Source organism: Rhinatrema bivittatum, chromosome 2, assembly GCF_901001135.1.
Source record: "Rhinatrema bivittatum chromosome 2, aRhiBiv1.1, whole genome shotgun sequence".
NCBI classification, from domain to species: Eukaryota; Metazoa; Chordata; class Amphibia; order Gymnophiona; family Rhinatrematidae; genus Rhinatrema; species Rhinatrema bivittatum.
The window spans coordinates 533,738,187-533,764,054 of NC_042616.1; the positions used below are offsets into that span (position 1 = coordinate 533,738,187).

Below are 25,868 nucleotides of genomic sequence, written 5' to 3' on the forward strand. Positions count from 1 at the left end.
ATAGGCCCATGGGATTGTCCAGAACTGTATCTTGAAGCTGTGAAGGAAGCTCTTCCACTGAAGAGGCTAGCGATTCCAAAGCCCTGCGATGTTCTTGGACTGTGGTGGCCAAACACGGTAGGGGCCCTTGAGGTGGGAGACTCCGCCGAGTCCATGGCCTTGGCAACCTGTTGCACTCAGGGGTAGACCCTTGTCCTGGAGAAGTGGAGAATGGCTCCCTGGTAGGGACCAGGAAGCACCTGCTCCCAGCGGGTGGAGCACTGGAGGAGACAGAGGCTAGGATGAGCTTCACCACTGGAAGCCCGGGGTCCCCCGGGTGGATCCCATAGGGACGCGGGCTGCTTGGTCTTATGTGGGCCTCACAGGGTCTCCTGGAGAGGTAGTAGACAGGCATGCCCACGGACAGCAAGGGAGCATGGTCAGACTCGAGGTTGTAGGTCAGATGGAGAGAGGAAGACCAGAACAGCATAGGCGATGACAAGGTAAGGGACAGAGCCAGAATCAGGAAACGTGGTCAATGGCAGCCAAGGTTAGAATCTGAGGGTCAGTCCGAGGAGTAGTCAAACAAGGCAGGGGTCAGGTTCTGGAGGTCAGAAGAGGTCACAAGGCAGGCAGAGGTCAGGATCCAGGCAGCGGACAGAATGGTCAAGGGACAGGCCGAGGTCAGTACCAGAGAGACAGTCCGAGGGTACTACCTGGGGAGAAGTGAGAGATGGACAATGGAACAGAAGGACGCTGGAACAAGGCTGAAACAGAAGGACACTGGAACAAGGCTGGAACAGAAGGACACTGGAACAAGACTGGAACAAGGCTAGAACAAGACTGTAACAAGACTGTAACGCAGAGGCAAACTACAGTGCCGACCTGATTGCCATGGCAAGGAAGTGCAGGCAGGAACTTCCTTATATTGAACATTCAATCAGGCGTGCCGCAGAGCTAGGACCCACCTCTGGCCCTACAAGAGAATGGGCGGAGTGCGCGCACACATGTAGGGGCGTGGCCAACTCCACTGGAGACGCCAAACTCCGGCGTAAGGCCTGGTGTGTAGTGGAAGGCCCGGTGCCCACCGCTGTGGGACACCGAGGCCTGGAGGAGCTCGCGGCTGCTGCTGGGGAGGCCGACCCGTGACCTGCAGAGGAGCCAACGAGGTGAGCAGGCCTGTGCGTTGGCCAGGCGCAGACATGGCGAGTAACAGTCTATTTTAGTATATTAACAATGGTCTTTATTTCTTCAGCATTGTTCCCTGCTGCAACCCGTAGGATGAAACGAGGGCCCTGTTGGATGTGCTTTCAAAAGACTGAACAGCTTTCAGGAATTGCTATTATCAGAGAATACAGAAGAGTTTTCATGTTGAAATTTGGATTGGTCATTGAAAAATGATGCAACATATGTTTATTTAAGATAAGTTTATTTAGTTTTTAATGTAACACTTTTGACACAAATTCACATTAAAAATGTAAAATTAAGAAATTGTTTGATTTATGATTTTTGAAAGCCTTTTTGAATGGAGACTTTTTATCTGAGGCAATCTGAAGTATTTTTCCTCTCTTTAAATAATTTTTTAAATTATCGTGATATTGTATGTGTTAAACAGATTGGAGAACATTTGGGTAATATGGTCTCTTAGTTTTTTGTCATAAGTTTTCACGTGATATCACCATTATGTGCATATTGCCGACCTTCTGAAAATTCACTTGGCCATCACAAAGGCCACTTGCATGCATAAATTGCTATTTTATGTGCATAAACCTTTATTCTTTGATTAACTCTACTCCAATGGGTTCATTAGGGCAGTGCTATTAGTTTAACACTTTGGCCTGGATTCACCATTCTAACGCAGAATGATGAATCCTGCGAAAACGGGGGGTGGAGAGGCAGGCCTGTGAAACCTGGCAGCCATCACACCACCGCTGTGTTATCGCTGCTGGCTTTCGCACCCAATAGCACCACCGTGAAAGGTGATGCTATTGGGCGTGCTACTGGTGATGATAACGGTGCTTACCTTATTGCCACCAGCAAAGATAACGCCGTATCTGCCTCCTCGCCTCCCCGACTCCTCCCCTCACTGCCCCGACTCCATTCCGACTCCACCACCGGCAAGCTATCGTAGGTGAAAATGGACTTTTCACCTACGATAGCCACTTATCGCTATGCGATATCGTTTGAAAATGACCCCCTTTGCTGCCTGAAGAGCCACATTTGCAATTGGAAGCAAAACAAACAAACAAACCCAAAACATGTAGTTGTTGATGGTATATAGGGTTGGGGGCAGAAAGTTCTGCATCTTTTTTTTTTCAGTTAGAGAGTCTTCAGGAAAGCAGTGGCCAGATGCTGCTTTTGGATTGATTGTAGGTTTCAGGTAGATTGATATTCCTTCAATTCATCCATTTAGTAGGAGGGGCTGAAGTCCTTCATCACCTTGAATGTGAAGTAAAGAATATTTAAGTTTAATGAATTACAAAATTGGGAACCAGTGCATCAAAATTAGGAGAGGGGATATCTGTCCATATTTGCTGTAGCTGGTGATTGTTCTAGTGGCAGTTTTGGTGATTATCCTTTGAGGTAGCCCCACGTAGATGCCATTGCAGTAGTCTAGATGTAAAAGTACTACTGATTACATAACTGTTTTAAAGTCATTTAGTTGCAGGATGGGGCAGATTGCTCCTCCATGTGGAGACACCAGAAGGCTTTATTTTAGTTACTGCTGCTACTCGGCTTGGTAAGATTAGGACAGAATCAAGCATGACTCTTAGGCTATTGACCTTCTGCTGAGGGTTCAAGGTGATGTTATTGAGGATGCAAGAGGGGGTACTGTCTGGTTATGGGCAGTTGCCCACCCACAGGATTCTATGTATTGGATTCAACCTCAAACTTCTACTTGCATTTTGTTTTATAGTGGAACAATACTGACTCAATCCAAAGGGAAGAGTGGCCTCCAAAAAAAATTGTCACTTGAAGTTGTATTCATCTGTTAGAAACTTTACCTTCCCATTACAGTCAATAATTTTCTACTATAAACCTCATTGAAGAGCTATATGCAATATAAAATATGGAGCTCACCATTAACAGAGTTTTACTGTTTCATTTTACTAAGGCAAAACTTCTACATTTTATTTCATTTGCTGTATAGATTAATATGAGAATGAAGAAACACAAGAGGAATTTCCAATGCTTGTCACACTATAACCCATCAAATGATGCCTTAATATGATGGTTTGGAACAACTAAAACTTGGAAATGGATATATTATTTGACTTGACAGACAACAATGCTTTGAGTAGGATTTTCACCAAATGAAGGAGGATGGACTGAAGCATTTTCAAGTTTACTTTTTGTCGGCTTTTTGGTGTATGCTGGTTTTCTGCACCAAAGGAGCTCATAAACAGGGCTGATATAACAAGTAGAAGCAATTAAGCAAGAGGGGTGCTTTAGAAATTCTATAAAAAGAAATTAGCAGGATCCCTTTTAGAAAAATGAAAAGACAATAATGTAATACTTAAATTACAAACAGGGTGAAGGGGAGAATGGGCTTTTAATTGCATTACGAATTGACATTAAAATTGTAATGAACACACACAGCTTGAACAAATTTGTTCCATATTTCTAGAATTCAGTACATTTTCCATGTACTTCTACTTAAAACAAAAGGGATCTTCAAGACTATAGAGAACACTTTAGATTGTAGCAAAATACACAAGCTAATTGATTAGTTTTTTATTTGTAAATTATTTTCTAATTTTATACATTGTCATCCTTTATTTTAAAATTAGTACACACTTCAACGTTATCACTACTTAATAATTTATAATATTAGGGCCCCACTAACCAAAATTTCAATGACATCTAGGCTTGGAACTTATAAAAATGAATTGTTCACAAATCAAAATGAAATAAATGACATCCAATGCTATACATTTTGATGCAGAATCAGTGCATTTTCTTTCAGAAGTTTGCTTAAAAACCTCTTTATACAACATTTTAGAATGATACCTCTATAAAATAAGCAATACATCAAAATCTTCATTGCAGTAAGCATCCTCCTGGATGATGCAGTGCACTTTGGAATCAGGGCTGAAGGAAACATCAAACTCGGACATACTCGGATGGCTCCTCCTCAACCTTGAAAATAGAATTTTTATTGTTAAAAATGTTTATGAAGGATATACAAAGGACAATTTCCAAAACCATTTACACGGGTAAATAATGATTTATGTTTATTAATTGGATTTCTAAAAATTGCCCTCCTTCAATGTATCTGAAAGTACTCATGCTTCCTGTGCATACTTTATCTTCCCTTAGAAGAATCATTCCTGGGGAAATATTTAGGTTGGGAGAGGAATATACTGTAGATGTCAATTTAATCATTATACCTATGGTAATTGCACGTAATCCACTTTCAAATACCTGAAAAACCGAGTATAAATTAATTAAATAAATAAGTAGAAACATTTAAATGATGCACATTATTTCTTACTGCTACCACTTAACCCTTTTTACAATGCTACTTGATGTACATAACACTAGCCATGCAAAAAGCAGTGCAAAGTTCCATGGGAATTGTTTACCAGTGGTAAGTTTGCTCATGACTTTGTCTTTGAAATTAGGTGCAAATCTGTGGGTAAACAGTACCAGTTGAATTTGTCCTGATGCTGACAATTTGAAACTTGCTTCTACAATATTGTAAGGATCTATAGATAGCTAATTTGACTGTCTCTTTAAAGGGTACACAGATTGTCTAGGAAGAGAATTAGTCAGATCAGATACAGGGAGGGTAATTTTCAATAGTGTGCATAACTTGGCATATACACACATAAGGAAATGTGCCTAACATTTAGGGGTAGATTTTAAAAGAAGCGCGTGAAGGTCCATGTGTGCACACTTCCCGTTGCGCACACATGGACGTGCCAATTTTATAATATATATAAATATACAAAACATAAATATACAAAACATACAACCAAGCAAGAAGAACATAACCCCATGGTTATCATTTGAAACCATATCGTCCATCGAAACTGAAAATCTAATCAAAACCCTCAACCCAGCGAACCACAAGCTCGATAAAATACCAACACGAACCCTAAAAGAGCTATCCCACACCATCACCCCAACCATCACAGCAATCATTAACAAATCACTCGAAGAAGGCGAGCTACCAGACACCCTGAAAATGACAACAATTAAACCCATCATAAAAAAAGGAACCTAGACCCCCACAGAGCTCAACAACTACCACCCCATTTCAAACTTATAATTCCTGGCCAAACTAATAGAAAAGATAGTCCTGAAACAATTACAAGAACATTTAGAACTAAACAATATTCTATGCCCCACACAACATGGATTCTGGAAATATCACAGCACAGAAACACTACTTCTCAACCTAACCAACACAATACTAAACAGATTCAACAAAGGACAGCAATACATCCTTATTTTATTAGACCTATCCGCAGCCTTTGATATGGTCGACCATCAAATACTTCTCTACAGAGTATCTGAAATTGGTCTAACTGGTAAAACAATAAACTGGTATACCTCTTTCCTGCTAAACAGATCATTTCAAATAAACATTAACAACTCCCTTTCAGAACTAATCTCTCTAGAAACCGGAGTTCCACAGGGCTCAGCCCTTTCTGCTATTCTGTTCAACATCTGCATACTCCCTTTATGCCAACTACTTTCAAGCCTCAGCATCACATACTAGAGATGTGAATCGTGTCCTCGATCGTCTTAACGATCGATTTCGGCTGGGAGGGGGAGGGAATCGTATTGTTGCCGTTTGGGGGGGTAAAATATCGTGAAAAATCGTAAAAAATCGAAAAAACGTAAAATCGCAAAACCGGCACATTAAAACCCCCTAAAACCCACCCCCGACCCTTTAAATTAAATCCCCCACCCTCCCGAACCCCCCCCCCCAAATGACTTAAATAACCTGCGGGTCCAGTGGCGGTCCAGAACGGCAGCGGTCCGGAACGGGCTCCTGCTACTGAATCTTGTTGTCTTCAGCCGGCGCCATTTTCCAAAATGGCGCCGAAAAATGGCGGCGGCCATAGACGAACACGATTGGACGGCAGGAGGTCCTTCTGGACCCCCGCTGGACTTTTGGCAAGTCTTGTGGGGGTCAGGAGGCCCCCCCCCAAGCTGGCCAAAAGTTCCTGGAGGTCCAGCGGGGGTCAGGGAGCGATTTCCCGCCACAAATCGTTTTCGTACGGAAAATGGCGCCGGCAGGAGATCGACTGCAGGAGGTCGTTCAGCGAGGGTTCCGGCGCCTCGCTGAACGACCTCCTGCAGTCGATCTCCTGCCGGCACCATTTTCCGTACGAAAACGATTCGCGGCGGGAAATCGCTCCCTGACCCCCGCTGGACCTCCAGGAACTTTTGGCCAGCTTGGGGGGGGGCCTCCTGACCCCCACAAGACTTGCCAAAAGTCCAGCGGGGGTCCGGAAGGACCTCCTGCCGTCCAATCGTGTTCGTCTATGGCCGCCGCCATTTTTCGGCGCCATTTTGGAAAATGGCGCCGGCTGAAGACAACAAGATTCAGTAGCAGGAGCCCGTTCCGGACCGCTGCCGTTCCGGACCGCCGCTGGACCCGCATGTTATTTAAGTCATTTGGGGGGGGGGGTTCGGGAGGGTGGGGGATTTAATTTAAAGGGTCGGGGGTGGGTTTTAGGGGGTTTTAGTGTGCCGGCTCACGATTCTAACGATTTATAACGATAAATCGTTAGAATCTCTATTGTATTGTGTTCCATAACGGTTTAAGACGATATTAAAATTATCGGACGATAATTTTAATCGTCCTAAAACGATTCACATCCCTATCACATACTATCTCTACGCAGACGACATATAACTACTCATCCCAGTAACTAATACCATCGAGAATGCTCTCAAACTAGCAGCAACCCATCTCAACACAATAAAAAACACTCTAAGTGAAATGAATCTATGCCTTAACATGGACAAGACCGAATGTATACTTCTTGAAAGAAAAAATCAACTAAACCGTCCCAAGAACTCAATCCAAATAGACAACTCCATAATCAAACTAAGCAAAAATGTAAAAAATCTTGGAATGTGCTCGACCCTGAATTGAGCTTCAAAAAACGCATAGCCATGAAAACCAAAGAAAGATTCTATAAACTCTCAATACTTAAAAGACTAAAACCACTCCTAAACAAACCTGAATTCAGAACCATCATGCAATCCCTAATATTCACTAGCTTTGACTACTCCAATTCAATACTAACAGGACTACTCAAATCATCCACACACCCTCTACAACTACTTCAGAACGCCACAGCGAGACTACTCTCAAATCACAAAAGATCTGAACACATCACCCCAGTACTAAAGGAACTCCACTGGTTACCCATAGAGAAATGCATAGAATACAAATTACTTTCCATAAGCCACAATAACATAAATAACAATGAAAACGAATGTCTAAATACTATATTTCAAAAACATATTTCCCAGCGCAACACAAGATCAGCTAATAAGGCTCTGCTTTCCTTCCCATTTATCACAACTACTAGCCTCACAGCAATTAGAGAAAGAGCAGCTTCAATAGCTGGACCTCACCTATGGAACTCACTACCTGAAATCCTAAGGTTACAAAATGTCACTAAACTATTAAAAAAACAACTCAAAACGTGGCTATTTCAACAAACTTACAAAGAAAGGCATTGGTTAATTAACCCCTCACAATCAATCAAATCACAGGATTCATGAATACTCCCATCCCCACTCCCAAAATCAGAACCATGCACCCTCCGGATTCACTGATCCACATTGCCACTAGAGATGTGCATTTGTTTATCATGAATTAGGCGATTTCAATAAAATCACCTAATTCGTCATGGTTCAGGGGACCCAAACCACGAAACAAATTTTCCCAGAACTTCGGGGAAAATTCGTTTTTCAGGTTAGTGCGGGGGGCAGGGGCACATTTATTAAAAAACAAAACAAAACACAATGTCTCCCTCTCGGGCCGTTGGGCCTACCATGAATCAAAATGGCGCCGTGACCTTTGCCCTTACAATGTCACAGGGGCTACTGGTGCTATTGGTCGGCCCCTGTCACATGGTAGGAGCAATGGATGGCTGGCACCATCTTGTGCTCCTACCAAGTGACAGGGACCGACCAATGGTACCGGTAGCCCCTGTGACATAGTAAGGGCAAAGGCTATCAGTGCCATTTTGAATACTGGCAGCCAATGGCCCAAGTGCAAGAGATTGCTCCAGGACCCCCGCTGGACCACCAGGGACTTTTGGCAAGTCTTGGGAGAGTCTCCCAGCACAAGATGGTGCCAGCCGTCAATTGCTCCTACCATGTGATAGGGGCCGACCAATGGCACCGGTAGCCCCTGTGACATCGTAAGGGCAAAGGGCACTGGCGCCATTTTGATTTGTGGTAGGCCTGATGGCCCAAGAGGGAGATATTGCTCGTGGGACCCCGCTGGACCACCAGGGCTTTTAGTAAGTCTTGGGGAGGGATCAGGATGGTGGGGGGGGGGGGGGGTTTTTGTAAGAAAGTAAAATTGAAGGGTTGGGGTGGTTTTTTTATGATTCTTTTTTTTTTCCGATTCAATTACTTTTTCCGATTTGTTTGTTTTTTTTTACTCGTTTTTTGCCTCGTTTTTCCCGATCCGTGCCCACAAAAAATGATCCGCCGAAAAATAAAATTTTTGATGAAGCGCCCGAACCGAAATACTTCCTGATATGAAAAAACGAAGCTCATCTCTAATTGCCACGTCATCATATGAACCCTTTTTCATCTAAAGTTTGAACAAGTTTCTACTTTCACCTAAATGTCAGACAAGTATATATTAACAATGTATAATATTAACTTAGAGTTATCATTATTACTAGTAAAGTTAAATGTCATCATGTCTCCTTGTTTCCACTAGTAAAGTTAAATGTTACAATACAACCGTTAGTATAGAATAACATTAAAGTGTATCTGTTAATATATTATATCAATGAAGACAAGATGATTTTATATTCAGACAACAACCAACAAGGACTGAACTACACAGTTTGGGTAAACAAATAAGCATGGGTCTAGCTTGCTTGTTACGGCGGTTACTACCCTGAATCAGTTAAGCCTGATACTTCACTTTCAGTACATATCAGAGTAGCTCTCTGCTTCAATGGCAGGGGGATGAAAAAAAAGAGGATTTATATTCAGATAACAACCAACAAGGACTGAATTGCACAGGCTGGGTAATCAAATAAGCGTGGGAGTAGCTTGCTTATTGCGGTGGTTACTATCCCTAACCAATTAAGCTAGATACTTCACTTAGAAGCAGTTCCAGCACTGTTCTCTACATTAATGGTGGGGATGGATGGGAAATAGAACCAAAGATTACTTAATAGAGGTGTGCATCCGTTTTCCACGTATTTGTAATCAGCAACTTATTTTGTCCTATCTGTTAAATACGTGGGGAGGCGAAACGCATCGCGACTCCCCACGTATTAAACAGATTTCTGTTTTATTCGGCCTCCTAAATAAAAATTTAAACCCCCCACTCTCCTGACCCCCCCAAGACTTACCAAAACTCCCTGGTGGTCCAGCGGCGAGTCCAGAAGCCATCCCTGCATTCTCACACCCACGTTTGCCAGTTTCATCATGATGCCGATAGCCTGTGTCACAGGGGCTACCGGTGCCATTGGTCAGTCCCTGTCACATGGTCACCGGCACCATCTTGTGCTCCTACCATGTGACAGGGACTGACCAATGGCACCGGTAGCCCCTGTGACATAGTATGGGCAAAGGCTATCGGCGCCATTTTGAGTCCTGGCATCGGACGGCAGGTCGCTCCGGGACCCCCGTTGGACCCACAGGGACTTTTGGCCAGCTTGGGGGGGGGGCCTCCTGACACCCACAAGACTTGCTAAAAGTCCAGCGGGGGTCTGAGAGCGACCTCGTGCACGCCGGCCGTCCGATGCCAATACTCAAAATGGCACCGATCGCCTTTGCCCTCACTATGTCACACATAGTGAGGGCAAAGGCGATCGGCACCATTTTGAGACGCAAAGGCAAAGGGCAAAGGCAATTGCGTCTCAAAATGGCACAAGATGGTGCCGGTGACCATGTGACAGGGACTGACCAATGGCACCGGTAGCCCCTGTGACACAGGCTATCGGCGTCATGATGAAACCGGCAAACGTGGGTGTGAGAATGCAGGGATGGCTTCTGGACTCGCCGCTGGACCACCAGGGAGTTTTGGTAAGTCTTGGGGGGGTCAGGAGGGTGGGGGGTTGTAGTTAATTTTAATTTTAGCTGGGACAGGAATTTAACTTGCCGTAGTAACGTATTGACAGATCGACGACTTATGGAATTCTCCATAGTTCCGTATGAAACGGAATTGACCCCCCCACGAATACGTATCACGAATGCAACGAAAACTTTTTGTCCTCACATCCCTATTACTAAATACCAAGAGTAATAGATAAGTATGAGAGAGAGAGAGAGAGAGAGAGAGAGAGAAATGAAAAAGTGTTAAAGCTTGCTGGCAGACTGGATAGGCCATTTGGTCTTCTTCTGCTGTCAGTTCTATGTTTTATTTCTATGTTAAGAAGGTGTTATATCTATAAACCGGAGTGAAGGCTTGTACCAAACTTCGGTATATAAAAACAAACAAACAAATAAATAAATATGCGCGCCAGTGCGCGCATGTTATAAAATCCAGGGGCTGTGTGCACATGCGTGCTGGATTTTATAATCCACACATGCATGTGCGGATGGCGCACAATGGGGGGATACTTATGCAATTTCCATGCGGTGACGCCTCCTGGCCTTCCCCAGTTCCATCCCAGTCCGCTCCAATTAAGGAGCAGACTGGGAGGGAACTTTCCTACTCCCCTACCTCACCTCCCTTCCCCAACCCACCTTACTCTTTTTTTTTTAAGTTGCTGCTCATCGGGAGCAGTAGTAACTTGCGCGCACCTGCAGGCTGCCAGTGCGTGCTTCCCCAGAACAGCGGTAAATGGCTGCTTTAATGGCCCCTCCATCCTTGCCCCTCCTCACCCCCCAGACTGCCCCTTTATCTAGACCCGGCCCTTCAGGGGTTATACACGTAGTCAGTCCCCTTTGAAAATGCACACGGTACGTGCAAGGCCCAGCCACATGTGTAAGCCACATTTTTTACGCATGCAAGTGATATAAAACCTGCCCATTATTTCTTTATACAGGGATGCTAACTTTGGTAATGGCATGCAGATACACATATACGTGCATATGTTGGCTGACGCCAAAGGACAGAACAAGTTTATAACATATGCATATATATATGTGTGCATGGTATAAAATAAACTGTATGTGTGTGCATGTGTGCACAATTTTATTTGAACATGAATGTGTACGTGTAAATGCCGCCTCTACCACGCAAGTGGGGGGGATTTTAGTAGATATGCGCGTTGACACAATTACCTCCACCTAGCTGACTTGTTGTCCGCTGCCCAACACATATTGTGCCTGCCCACGGACATTCGTCCGCTTTTGCTCAGGGGTCTTTACTCTATGTTCTTCTTCATCTGTATTGCACAGAGTGGCACTATGATGGAAAGGCACCCACTTGCAAGGAGGTTCTGAAACCACTGTTCCCTCTAAGCTGTGCACATGTGCGTGCATGCACAGGTCATGATCCCTGTGCACATGGTAAAACAGTGCACACAAGAAATCCTGATATTATTTGGATTATATTGGATTGTAATGCACAAATTTGAATTCAGCTTATTAAAAATTGCACAAAGGAAAATGTATGCACATTCACCCTTTCACAAATTAGAAGAAATCTGTCTGAGAACATACCTGGGCCTGGAAGAGAGCCTGTGTTGAATGACCATTTGACATTATGTATTTTTGTTTTATAATGTTTCAAGTGCTTGCATGGTTGCATGTGTGCATTTGCAAATGTGACTTTACATGTTGATTGTATAAAATGCATACTCCTTCTTCTGGGTCCATGTTTGGCAGAGTTTATATCCCCCTAAACCAAGCAATGTTGCAAGGCGTACATGTTCTCAGTCACAGGGACAAATATTGAAATTAGCCAGATTCAATAATTCCTTTTCATTCTCTCTTGGATGGTGTTCTGGGAAATGGAAGAATCTGGACCACTAATTCACTCTCAACTCAACTGGGTAACAAAAAGGTTAGGCTTAGAAGACAGAGACTCCCCTGGGAGAAAAGTACTAGAACCACAATTGAGAGCTGCAGACTCCATGTTGGAGAGTAAATACAGGTGACGAAAAGGTCTAATAAAAGCAGATGGCCATGCTGAAAGAAGATATGTAGTACAACTTTACTTGTGAGTCTGCTGGAACTGCAGGTAAGCATCAAGCAGATTTGATGAAAACCTAGTTTTAAAATGGCCAATGAGTTCATGCTGGACCTGCCTTTAAGTATCAAGGAGATTGTAGGAACTTTGTTCACAGATCAAGAAGGCTACACTTCTAAATGTATGTTGAGTTTCCTTATTAGAAGGCTTAGTGGGAGTTGATCTACTTCAAGTATCTGGATTTATAACACTATACCTTGCATTACCTGTATATAGTAAAGGAGCTAGAGATTACAAGAAGAGAGGCTTTAAGAGAGAGGGATCTGCCCAGATACCTTACAACATGTCATGAATATAACCCCAGGCAAATTTTGTCATGAGGACACAGATTGTCCTTTGTTAGTCCATTCATGCTGCAGTCTAGAATTTGCATTCTTTTTAAATTTGTTTCTTTTGCTTAGTTATTTCTTTGTTAGTGCATCTTAGAAAGGTCTGTGCATATGCATTACATTTTCTCTCATGTTTCTTATGAAGACTCATGTTTTCAGTTGCACTTTGATAATTTTGCATGTGGCAATGCATTCTAGAAACAATGATATGCCTTTGCTGATGTCAATAAAGTAAGCATAGTAAGATGTAATATAGGATTTAAAAATGCAGTTAAATGCCTATTCTTTACTACTTATAGAGAGACTAAAAATCATCAAGTACCAAGAAATGCAATTAGAAACCAAGAAAATGAGACATAAATATTGAGAAATAGCCCCAGTTGTATTGGGTGCCACCAACTTGATTAAAAATAATTTATAATTGCACCTTGATGTGTTACGTGTGCATTTTGCACCCTGTTACCTCCAGAAGAAAGCTGTTTGTGGCACAATGCAAATATTCAGATGAGTGCTAGCAGTACATTTGAAAGATTGAGATAATGCCCAACAAACCTTGGCGTACAAGTGAGGCTCATTGCTATCATGATATGCGCAAAATAATCCATTTGGAGAAATTGCCAGAAAGGACTTCTCTACACCTCCCACTGTATGTGCTGTCTCATTTGGGGCCTATTTTCAAACTGTTTGCATGTAGACAAAGTTCATAGGTTGTTTTTTTTTATCTGCAAACTTTAAACCAATTTTCCAAGAGAAAGCAATGATTACTTTGGATCTTGTCATAGCCACAAATAACCCACGGACATTTGCACCTGTTTTTTGTGCAGGTAGTTTTTTCATGGTAAATAACATGAGTGGAAAATGCAAGTCACACCACCCAAGCACACTCTCCCTCCACCCGGGGAATGCCTTATGCAATAATGCACATACTTTTAGTCATATTGAGGGAAGTCAATTTTCAAACAGCTACTTTATATGCATAAATTGTTATTTACCTTTAGGAGTTGCTGACATTTTCCTTCAATGACTCCATTCTTTAATTTGTGTGAAAATCATTACACAGTTGATGGATATTGTTAAACTATTGCTGTCCTACACTGTATATATATTGGATAATCTTGTTTATTGTAGGCTTAGCAAGCCATATGAGTTTTCTGAGTTAGTGAGTAGATCATTATTTGATGCTGGATAATGCAAGTGGTCATGTAAACTAGAACACATGACACATTGTTCATGAATATTATATGTGTGTAGGGGGCTGGCCTGGTCTGGTGGTTAACTCCCAGTGCTGAGTAAACCATGCAAAGGACCTAGGTTTGATTCCCATATTAGGTTTTCTACTCACTGGGCATGCTAAAGGACCCTCCCCTTCATGTACTTGCCAGAGAAACAGTACAATTTAATACTACTAGTTTACTTCGCCTTCTTAGTCTCTGTTGATGTTTCATACTTTAATTTCAGAATTGGACTCAAGTCATAAGGAAGACTTTTTGGGGGGGGGGGGTTTAGATGGAAGGGTAGATATTTAATGACACTTTCTATTAATGAAAGGGGTCATTCATCAAGTTCAGATATTCTTAGTAGTTTTGTTTATAACATAGGGATGCTTCCATAGTCTTTTGAGGTTGGGGGTTGGAGGGCATATCCAGATCTATGATATACGCTTTTGTTCTTATTAATGGTGCAGGTATGATGTGGTTCCAGAACTGGGAGGGCAAGGGGAGAGGAGGGGGTGTAGAAAATATGGCTATTTTGAAAGAAAGGGATGTCTCTTCTCAATCTTGAGATACAGTAGCAGGTAAGACTGGAATGATGGGATGTCTAAGGAAACAGGTGAGAACAATTACAATATGTAGAGATGTATCCAGAGTGAAATGGTTTTGGATTTATTCATTTTTCTTTGTATGTTCTTTGTGTGAATGCTTGTCAGGGTTTTACATTGGTACCGTATGATGAGAATTCCAGTAAACTGATAGTCCATTTTGAAAATTTGTGGTTGAGGGTATTGCTTTAGTAGTTGTGTATTTTACACAGATGGGTAACTCATAGGCATATTTGCAATCAGAAATGGGACCATTTTTAACTGTTAGTATATAGGTATGTTGACTAAAGTGGTTAGCGTTGAGGACTTGATTTTCAAAGTGATTTATAAGCATAAAACCTGTTTTCTGCATTTAAGCAGTACTTTGAAAATCAATTGGGGGTTATGCATATAAAAGCATGCACAAAACCACATTTGGCACATATTTTTTAGCTGCACTAGCAAAAGGCATCCAATGTGGAGATAGCGTATGGAAAGCATTTATGAACATATATTCAATTTTTGAAAGTATGCTGATAAATATACATTCAGAAAGTTGCACCTACTAGAAAGCAGGTGTAACTTTCTGTGTGTATTGTGCATGCGCCTCCCTGGACAACCCGCAAATGTTCAAAGCAGAGTTATGTGCATAAATTCTCTTTAACATTTTGGATTAAAGTCTATGAGTAGAAAGTGCACCAAGATTTTAACCCTACATGGGCACTTATAAAATTCAATTAATGCTTAATGTAAAATAAATTAAACCACCTTAACAAGAGATATATAACTTTTCATTATCTCTTTAAGCATTGTATCAATATTTCTCATGTGAAAAATTGTGAGGTAGCCAAGCTGATAAGTACTCGGCTTCTACTTACATATCTTGCATTTGATAATGTAAAAATGAGAGAGAAGAAAATCTTGTTTTCAAAGAATTGTTGTTTTACTTGAGTCAGTAAATTAGTAAAGTAGTAAATGACAGCAGATAAAAGACCAAACTGACCCATCAGTCTGTCAAATAGCGATTTGACCTCTCTGGGTAGATGCACATATGTATGATCAATAAAAACAACATTAATTTCCCCTTCCTCTATCTCTGTCACCCAACCTCTCTAAGTTGTACCATCGCCCTTTAGGATTATAACTGCCACTCCATGCAGATAACCCCAAACTGTATTATATTACATCTATTGAGAGCTAAATCATCTCTCTGTTTAGGTTTCCTCATGCCTTCTTAGAAGCACAATGCAGTCACATCACTACTGTTTTGAGCTGTAATTGCTGTTTCATGCAAGTTACCCCACTGCTTCATCACCATCTTCTTACCATTAGGGATCCTCTGTATTTAGTTTTTTAAAATTCTGTTGCCATTTTTGTCTCCACCACCTTCCCCAGAAGGGCATTCTAGTCATCTACCACCCTTTCTGTGAAAAATTATATTTCTATGTTGTTCCTGAGTCTGCTCACATGGTGTTGTGTCCGTCGGTTCCCGACGCCCTCTCTCCGCCCTCCTCGCCTCCCTCTTCACCCGCAGGAAGATTGGCTGCCGCGGCGTTCCTCTGCTGAGGTCCTCCGGCATCCCCGGACCAGCTCCACGCTGCGAACCGCCATGTTTCCTGGAGGCGTAGGGGGGCGCGCGGCCCCGACTAAAGTACCAGCGATGGCACGAACCTTGGGGGCGTCCCCGAAGATGACATCACCCGGGATGGATTTTAAGGTCTTAGAATTTGCTAACACATCGAGTTAGCAAGGATAAGGCATGACAACAGATTTGGATTAGTTCTATCTAAGCTACTCTGCCTCCTCGGATTAACAAGGGGTACCCGCTCCTTGGGGCCCTCGCTCTCTCTCTTACTTTGTAGATTGCAGTCTGGAACCGGTAACCGCTCCTCGAGGGCCCTTGTTTCCGGACTTCTTCGAATTCACTTCTGCCTGGAAGTCAGCACTGCCTACTACATCTGTGAGTTACCATCGCTCTCTCAGAGCTTTCCCTGGAACCAGGTACTCGCTCCTCGAGGGCCTATACATTCCAGCTCCTGGGCTTCTATGAGACATTGTGTGAGTCTTACCATCAGGTTCGGTACATGAACTCTGCTTACCCTGCCTATTCACTATATTTCAGTTTCTCTACAGCTCAGCCTCCAGGGATCGCTGTTCCAGCTTCTGAGGGACTACAGCCCAGCCGGGCATTCCAGCTCACTACTGCCACCTCTGGTGGTTCAGTATACTGTCTAATAAAAGAACTAGTGTGTGTCTGTCTCCATACTCTGAGCCTGACCGGTGGTCCCTCTCGGGGTCTTCCCCAGGGGCGTGGTCATCTGCCACTGGTCCAAGGATCCACCCACAACTCTCCTAAATACTACAGATTACTAACTCCTATCTGATTGCTCCTCCCATCAGATAGCGGTTTCATTACAGATTGCCAACTCCTCATGGAGATTCATTACACATGGAGCTTCAAATTGTGACCTATAGTTCTAAAACTTACTTTCTATTGAAAAAAGGTTTATGTCCTGTGCATTATAAATACATTATTAAACATGGCTCTATCATATCTCCCCATCTCTCTATTCCTCCAGGGTATACATATTTATGTCATTAAGTAACATGTCATATTGCTTCTGATGCAGACACCCAACCAATGTGGTTGGCTTTTATCTGGAATGCCTCTAGCCTATCTATATCCTTTCTGAGATAAGGCATCCAAATAGACCACCATATGTTATCATTCCCCCTTTATTTTAATCCTGTTTTTACCTTAATGTTTTTATTTACTAAATTTTATTCTGTATCTTACATTGTGTATGTCAACTGTGTAAACCTCTATGAACTGAAATAAATGTGTGGTCTAAAATTCTATTAAATAAATAAATACATAAATGCATACATAAATAAGATTACATATTCTATGTGAGGCCTAACCAATTATGTGTACAGTGGCATTATCACTTCATTTTTCTGATGGTTATGACTTTCCCTCTGCATCCAAGCATCTACCTGTCTGGTCAAAACCTTGACTTATTGTTTTGCTACCTTGAGATGATCAGATACTAAGATCCCAAAATGTCTCTCCCAGCCAGTCCGAATCCACTTCTCACCCCCCCCCCCCCCCCATCCCATCATGTATTGATCCTTCAGATTTTTGTGCCACAAATGCATGACTCTGAACTTTTCTTGCATTTAATTATATTTACCAAACATTCTACCACTTAAACATTTTTTTTAACATTAGATGTCATTGTGTCTACTACCTCAAAAGTGTCCACTCTTTTTCAGATCTTCCTGTCATCCACAAAAAGATAGGGTCCCACAAAATAAACCAGAAGGTGGTCTGTCAAAGCTGGAAGGCAAACCATCCACAAAAAGATTACATTTTCTTTCTAACCCCTCCACAATATCACTCACAAAGATATTGAATAGAACCAGCACCAGGACTGATTCCTTAGGCATTCTACTAATCACAGTCTCGTTCCTCAGAGTGAATTCCATTTATCACCACCCTCTGTTGTCCATCATCTAACCAGTTTCTAAACCACTCCTATAGCTGTGTCCACTCTCAGACTGCTCAGTTCATTGATGAGCCTCTTATGCAGGATTCAGCTTTGCTGAAATTCAATTAATTCACATCCAGTACTCATGTTTGAGCTAATTATTTGGTCACCAAATGAATAATGCGATCAGATTTCTTTGACATAATTTGCCTCTGGTAATACCATGCAACCTCAAATCTTGTAAGTACAAGAAGCAGACACTAAAGGCAGGTATCTGTTATTAAAGGGGAAGCTATAGAAAGGACTCGACAGTTGGAATGCTATACCCCCAATAAGGGTGAAGCCTACTTCTGTAACCATATATTTCCTATTTAGTTAATTTAGGGGGAAAATTGTGAATGATTGTAATTCATTTTTAAATCAGAAGTTACACCAGGGTCTTCCATAGGGGTGTGCATTCGTTTTGAACTTAAATGGAAAACGCAACTTATTTTTTTTTTTTAACTTAAAAAAAAGATGAGGCTTAAACGATCGGATTTCCAACTTATTCAACATAGCTATGTTGAATACGTTGTAAATCGCGATTGTTGATCTAAATAAAAATTTAAACCCCTCACCCTCCTTAATCCCCCCCCCCAAGACTTACCAAAGCTGGCCAAAAGTTCCGTGAGGGTCCGGGAGCGAACACGTGGGGAATCATGTGACGTCCGCGTCACGTCGGAGTGACGCGGCGTCACGTGATTCCCCTCGGGTTCGCTCCCGGACCCCTCGTTGGGCTCAAAAGGCACTTTTGGCCAGCTTGGGGGGGTCAGGAGGCCCCCCCAAGCTGTCCAAAAGTGCCTTTTGAGCCCAGCGAGGGGTCCGGGAGCGAACCCGAGGGGAATCACGTGACGCCGCGTCACTCCGACGTGACGCCAACATCATGTGCTCCTTGCAAAGGAGTTCAGGAATGGCGTCCTGACCCCGCTGGACCACCAGGGAGTTTTGGTAAGTCTTGGGGGGGGGGATTAAGGCGGGTGAGGGGTTTAAATTTTTATTTGCACATATGGACATAGACTCAACTTATGGAATTCTCCATATGTCCATATTGACCGCAAATGGGACCCCCTTTCGACTTATGGACTTATGAACTTAAACTTTTGGTCTGCACATCCCTAGTCTTCCATTTCTTCTGATTAAAGTTGTTATTTGTATTTCTTGTGTGTGTGTATGTATATGTGTTTGTAATGACCTTGATTGCACCCTAATTGGTAGGATATCAAATGCCAAAATAAACAAATAATAGAGGCTCTTCACCTTTTAAAGCTATTCTGAAATTGGTTGTTTGATAGATATCTGGAGAACCTTGTATCCTACTGCCAAGATCCTTTTTGTTTTTTCTGCCCCTAATGATCTTTATTTAAAATAGAGTTCTACATCAGCAGGTGGATTTTAGAATAATATTCTAGTTGTATCATGCTCCAGATTGGGCTGTTTTGTCAAAGGCCATTCAGAAACCATTTTTAAAGACTTGGGTCCTGAATGATTCCTTGCTAAGTCATCCAGTTATAATAAATGATATTAAAATAGAGATGGCAAATTTCTTCAGAGTCATTGTTAACTTGGAGATAGCCAAGGACATAATATGAAATTCCCTTAATGTGGTAGTTTGGTGTAAACTGATCAGCATTATCCTCTGAGACCGGATGTGTCACTTGGTCTTTTCTGCCATCATCTACTGTCTTATTATATAATACACTTCAGAAGCCAGCTTCACTTACTTCTAAATAACTTCTTGACGAATATTTTGAAGACAGGCCAATAATTTCTGACAAAGGAATCAAGTTTGATAGACTTGTATCCCTAAAGCTTCTGCCTCAGGCCCAAAAGAAAGGAATTTCCTCAATTAAAGTCAAAGATGACCATTTACCTATTTAAGGGGGTCATTTACCAAGTGGATCGCAAGCGATACCAAGATAGGGGCAGAGTTGGGGGCAGCATCAGCCCCAGAAGAGGAGGAGTCGGGGCGGCACCGGGGCTGACACCGTGAAGATTGCGCCGACAGTGAAAGGTAAGCCCCTTTATCACTGTCAGTTTCATGCCGAATAACTACACCTTTTGTGGTGTAGTTATTTGGCATGACGCCAGCAGCAATCGCACCACGGAGGTGCGATTGCTGCAGGCTATCGCAGGACCGCCTCCCCCCCGTTTTGCCCCCCCCCTCCCGTTATGCTTATAATGAAATTATGCATTATTTTTAGTCAACTGAAAATCCACATTGAGCAAAGCACCTAGTTGTCTGTATTGCTCTCCATTCTATGAACCTAGATGTGTTCTTATGTTGATGTTGGCAAGCAAATCTTATACAATTTTGGCACTGAAAATTATTTTCCTAATGTTCATAAGCCTGCATGATTGATTTCTGTGACTCAAAAGCTAAACAAAGCATTAAAAAAAACCCCCCAAAAAAATGCATCCATAAAAATAGGTAAGACTACAATTTGGTGGCAGCCATCTAAGTCAAAGCTACTGCTGCCTCAATATACTGTATCTGAGTCAGAATATTCTAGAAGTAGTACAAACATTAATTAAATACATTTTAATTTAATACATTTACTGTACATAATGGATATTGAACATACATCTTAATGGTTTTAATTTTTAACTTCAGATCTAAAGTTTTCAGCTTAAAAAAGTGGCAGTTCTATATTTATCCAATTTAGAATCCCCCTATGCAATTGCTCAAGATAGAATGCAAAACATAAAAATACTTGAAAAAAATTTAAAACAGTAAAATAATAAAATGCCATTTAAACAAAACATACAGTAAAATAAAACACAGCAACAGCAAAATACATTAATAAAACATTTAAAATCATATACAAGGCAACAAGTCAAAGTATACAGGATATAAAAACTGTGAACTGTATTTTATATGAGAGGTCTTATATAAATAAAATATGCAATCCCTGTACTGTAAAATAATGTGATTGCTCTCTAAGTCTATTTGGATACATAGAAATAATTGTTAATCTTTATTTCTCCAATGATCCACAAATTCTTTATTGTAAATAAACAGAATTTTCATGAGTTTTCAAAGAAAAAAATAGTGATATAGTCAAAAAAAACCAGAACTGACTGACTGAATGTATTTTTCCATATTTGAATAGCTTTAGAAGCATTATTGGCATGAGTTCTGTGTGATTGCAGCTGCATTGAGTATTAAGAATCTAGGATTTTCTTAACTAAAAAATGAATGTTAGGACCAATGGCAGATGGAAGAAAAAGACTAACCTATTCCAAGGAAGGTGAGAATAGGATTCAAAATCCCAACATGTTTTTAATGAGTAGAGATGAATCCACACTACTTTACATGATAACAGAATTCACAACCACAAAAAAAAAGAAAGGAAGTGTTACACTTAGTTCAATCTCTCATTCAAAATTAACTCCTCCTTCCCCCAAAACAATTAAAATATGCACTGGGATTTTTTTTTCCTCTCTTTCAGGTCAAAGAATCTTGGCAACACAAACACAAACAAACTTTGCTAACAGCTTTAAACTTGGAAGGCCTGCTTTTTAAATATTTGCCGCTACATAATTGAAACAGCTGTTTTAATGAGATACCTACTGTCATCATTTTACCCTGGCTGAGCTGAGTGACAACAAAGCAGTAATAACGAATTCAATAATAATTAACTCAGGTCATCTGCTCATCTGTCATGGCTCATCAGCTTTAGGGAGAAAAATCCCAGAGAAGTTCTCTCTTTTGTGAGCTTTCCAAAACTCTGCAATAAAATGCTTAGAGAGGACTCTAGGTAGCCCTTCAAAAGTTCTAAGCAAACTGGTAAGTAGGTTAATTAAATTTTATGCATGTTTAAATGCTAATGATTACATTCCTAACATTACAGTGTAATCTGTTATGGAATGATGTCATGCAAGCAGTGGTTTTTTTTAGTGCTTAGCACATTTCCATCCCTGATGCTGAGTTAAAGCTCTCTATAATATTTATTGCAGTGCAGGAAGTTGTCAGGGTTTTTTTTTCTGGCAAGGGTTTTTTTTTCTTTTCTTTTTTTTAAAGATGGGCTCTAACCTGGTGGTTGTGTTCTAGGCAATGAAGCTGAGAAAAGCATAACTAGTTTACTGTCTTTTCAACAAACTAGCAGGATCTTTGGCATGTCCAGTTTTAAAAGGTAATTAATTATTTATCCCAAATGTTAATTAGTTTAGTAGCACTTTTCTGTCTTAAGCAGGAGTTAGTGAATGCATGCGCTTTAATGAAATACATTTGTTTTATAATGATGCTTACATGCTAACTTAGTCAATAGCAGCTTGCAAATAGACAAAAGGAATAAGGAAGCAGACTCTGGCTGTTTCCTTTTGTGCTAATTATTTACAGTGAATAACAAAGTACAAAGCAAAAGAAGCACATGATTACAGCTCACCTTAAAGTTCAGGTAGCTCAGCAACATCACATGTAGCAAGTTTTCTCATTCAATGGTTTCCTGCCTCCTCTCCAGGGCCTGTTTAACCCTTCTAGGCCCAGAGTTCTTATACCCTGGTGAGGAGCTCCTCCCTTCACCCAGGTTTCCTTGTGGATCTGGATCCTAAGGAAGACCAGGTGAGACAGCTGTGCCCAGACTCTTAAGGTAGTTATAGGGAGTTTTCAATAGACTGCCTCACATACACTCCCCTCAATTCAGCTGTGTCAAGGTGAGTGCTGGCCTCTACTAGGGATACCTCTCTAGACAGAAAATCTGCATTGGTGTTTTCCCTGCCTATCCTATGTTCTATTTTATAGTTGAAGAGCTGAAGGGCCAAGAACCATCTTATCACCTTCACATTAGACTCCTTGTTTCTATTCATCCATAGCAGTGGTTGGTGGTCCATTAAAAGTGTGAACTGCCATCACAGTAGGTAATAACACCAGACTTCTAAGGCCACTTGACAAGGCCTTCTTCTCAATTGCTGAGTAACGCCTCTCTTGTGGCATCAGCTTCCGGCAAGTTTATTGCACAGGATGTTCTTGGACATCTTTCTCTTGAACTAAGACTACTTACTCCCAAGCCTGCTTCTGAGGCATCGGTCTGCACCGTGAAGGGTTTGGTGAAGATCAGGCTTAACAGGACTGGTTTGATGCATAGCACCTCTTTCAGAGCTTGAAAGGCCTCCTCTGATTCTGCTGACCACTGGTCCTTCTCTGTTGCATTCTTCACCAAAAGCCCTGTGAGAGGCTTCATCTTCTCTGAGTAACTTAGATTAAACATTCTGTAATGCCCAGAGAGGCCTAGGAATACTCTCACTTTCGACTGTTTGCAGGACTGGCAACCAGGTGATCACCTTGACCTTCTGAGTCTATGGATGGACCTTGCCATTCCCTAGGGTGTAGCCAAGTTACTAGACTTCTTGCCCTCCCAGCAAGAACTTCTTTGGGTTAGCTGTTAGTCCTAGTTTCCTCAGACTGGTTAGCATGGTATGGATTTGGCTCAGATGTTTCCAATCTGGACTGTACATCACAATGTCATCCAAGTAGGCAGCTGTGTACCTTTGATATAGGCAGAGGATGTGGTCAACTAAGCATTGAAATGTTGGGGGGCACCATGGACTCCAAAAGGAGGATAGTAAATTGGAAAAGTCCTCTTGGCATTGAAAATACAGTCTTCTCCTTCATTGCTGGGATGAGAGATACCTGCCAATGGCCTTTTGTAAGGTCCAGGGTAGAGATGAACTGGGCAGATCTCAGATAGTCAATTAGTTCATCCACTCATGACATCATATACACATTGAGTTTTAAGAACTCGTTGACCTTTTTAAAATCAATACAGAATCTTATGCCCCCATCTGGCTCCAGCACCAACATTATGAGACTCCTCTATAACCCCAAGCCAGAGCATCTCCTTCACTTCAGTACCAATGATGTGGTGCTTGGCCTCGGAATCCAATAGTGTCATTGTTGTACTAGCACCCCAGAAGGCAAAATGATGTCTTATTGCATCAGATGAGTACAACCTGTTAGGTTCGAGAAGATATCCTTGCTTTGTTCTACCAGCTGCTAGAATTCAGCTGACTGTATAGTGGACAGCTGTTCTCCAAAAGGAATCTGGGTTAGGTCCTCTCAGGGGTTGTTCTATAATGAGGTAGGGTGAGGCAGTCGCTTCAGACAGCAAAAAATGCCTCTTTCATAATGCTGCTGTGGCGCCCACCTCACACTGCCTGCCCCTACCACAGCTGCGGGATGCTGTGGGCTGCTGCGGGCTGGACAAGAGGGATGCTGCTGTGGGCTGCCATCACCAGAGGTCAGGCCAGTGGTGGCTGAAGACAGGTGGGATGCTGCTGCAGGCCACCACTGCTGGAGGCCAGGCCAGCAGCAGCTGAAGACAGGTGGGACGCTGCTGTGGGTCACCGCCACCGGAGGCCAGACCGGCCAGGCCAGCAGCAGCTGAAGAGGGGGGCAGGGGGACAATGTGAGAGGGAACAGGGGGTGGGGTGAGAGGAAAGCAGGGGAGCAGGGTGAGAAGGGGGTGCCATCTCGCCCCTCGCCTCAGGTGGCAGATTTCTTTGACCTGCCCCTGGGTCCACTTCAGGTTCGACCTCTGGACCAAACAATACTTCTTACACCAGTACACACTCCTGTTCAACCCACTTCTTCAGGAGGTTTACATGGTAGATTTGAGTTTAATTTCATTTATATGAATGGGCTATTTTGGAATCCATGGGCCCTGTTTTCTCCAAAACATCTCCCTACATTATCCAGCATCCTATGGGAGATGAGTCCAGAGGTCACTGTGAATGAATCTAGGCTTCAAGTTCCACAGCCCTAGCTTCCAGGGGCCCCCATCTCCTTGCAGCAGAAGAGAACTGGAAGGCTCTTCAATATACATTTACATAAGAACATAAGAAATTGCCATGCTGGGTCAGACCAAGGGTCCATCAAGTCCAGCATCCTGTTTCCACAGAGGCCAAACCAGGCCAAAAGAACCTGGCTATTACCCAAACACTAAGAAGATCCCATGCTACTGATGCAATTAATAGCAGTGGCTTTTCCCTAAGTAAACTTGATTAATAGCAGTTAATGGACTTCTCCTCCAAGAACTTATCCAAACCTTTTTTGAACCCAGGTATACTAACTGCATTAACCATATCCTCTGGCAACAAATTCCAGAGCTTAATTGTGTGTTGAGTCTTAAATGTGCTACTTGTTAACTTCATGGAATGCCCCCTAGTCCTTCTATTATCTGAAAGTGTAAATAACTGATTCACATCTACTCATTCAAGACCTCTCATGATCTTAAAGACCTCTATCATATCCCCTCTCAGCCGTCTCTTCTTCAGGCTGAACAGCCCTAACCTCTTTAGCCTTTCCTCATAGAGGAGCTGTTCCATCCCCTTTATCATTTTGGTTGCCCTTCTCTGTACCTTCTCCATTGCAACTATATCTTTTTTGAGATGCGGCAACCAGAATTGTACACATTGTATTGAAGGTGCGGTCTCATCATGGAGCAGTACAGAGGCATTATGACATTTTCCGTTTTATTAACCATTCCCTTCCTAATAATTCCTAACATTCTGTTTGCTTTTTTGACTGCCGCAGCACACTGAGCTGACAATTTCAAAATATTATCCACTATGATGCCTAGATCTTTTTCCTGGGTGGTAGCTCCTAATATGAAACCTAACATCATGTAACTACAGCAAGGATTATTTTTCCTATATGCAACACTTTGCACTTGTCCACATTAAATTTTATCTGCCATTTGGATGCCCAATCTTTCAGTCTTGCAAGGTTCTCCTGTAATGTATCACAATCTGCTTGTGATTTAACTAATCTGAATAATTTTGTATCGTTTGCAAATTTGATAACCTCACACGTCGTATTCTTTTCCAGATCATTTATATATATATTGAAAAGCACCGGTCCAAGTACA

General features: G+C 42.1%; 1 long non-coding RNA gene across 1 annotated transcript; it reads right to left on the bottom strand.

The window, feature by feature from the left end:
- Positions 1–1,439: 1,439 nt before the first annotated feature.
- On the bottom strand, positions 1,440–22,531 carry LOC115086203. The gene is made up of 4 exons (XR_003855149.1): positions 22,389–22,531; positions 17,725–17,813; positions 3,991–4,119; positions 1,440–2,418 (listed from the first exon to the last, which is right to left on the bottom strand). It is a non-coding gene; the product is annotated as an uncharacterized LOC115086203 (long non-coding RNA).
- Between the last annotated feature and the right edge of the window lie 3,337 nt (positions 22,532–25,868).